Raw genomic sequence first — 696 nt, forward strand, 5'->3', positions numbered from 1 at the left:
CCTGGCACAGGGAGACAGAAGGCGGAGGGACGTTTTCTCCTGTTGCTGTTGAGGGGTGTTGTCAGTCTGGCAGGTTCTGCGAATGCAGCGCGTCCTTCTTCCACGCTGCCTTGGCAGAACCGTGGCCTTCCAGTACAGAGGCCTCTGGGGCAGAAAACTTGGAACTACAGAAGTAGTTGTACGTTTTTTTCCCAGATCTGTTTGACTGTAAAGGCTCTGAGGTTTAACTGACGTCTCAGCGGAAGCAATGCAGTTTAGTTCCATGCTGGCATCGAACAAAACAACTTACTGGTAGCTTTCATGCTTAAGATAATGGTAGTGTCCTTATGGAAGGAATGAGAGGATGAAAGTCTTCATCTGGAACATTAAAGCGTTGTGTGTATCTGTGGCTCCTGCACTTGACTGTGATTTGCATGCCAAAGTCAGTCTGCTGTGTGCTTTGGAAGCCTTCAGCGGGGTTCAGAGCTTGCTCCTTCGTACACACACACACGCTTTGCACAACTGTTCAGAGGGCTGGAGAGACGCTCAGGCTGCCGACTGGGAGCATGCAACAAGGAGGGAAAGTGTGCAACAGCCTTAATTTTGCAGCAGTCCGTTCCATCTCCCCCTTGCCCCTGTAATTTCAGCCTTCTGTTTTCTAAGAGGTGCTGTAAAAGGCCTACTGTTTGCATGGTAAGAAAATCCTTAGGGAATTCC

Source organism: Eurypyga helias, unplaced genomic scaffold (genome assembly GCF_000690775.1).
Source record: "Eurypyga helias isolate BGI_N326 unplaced genomic scaffold, ASM69077v1 scaffold44116, whole genome shotgun sequence".
In the NCBI taxonomy this organism is placed as follows: Eukaryota; Metazoa; Chordata; class Aves; order Eurypygiformes; family Eurypygidae; genus Eurypyga; species Eurypyga helias.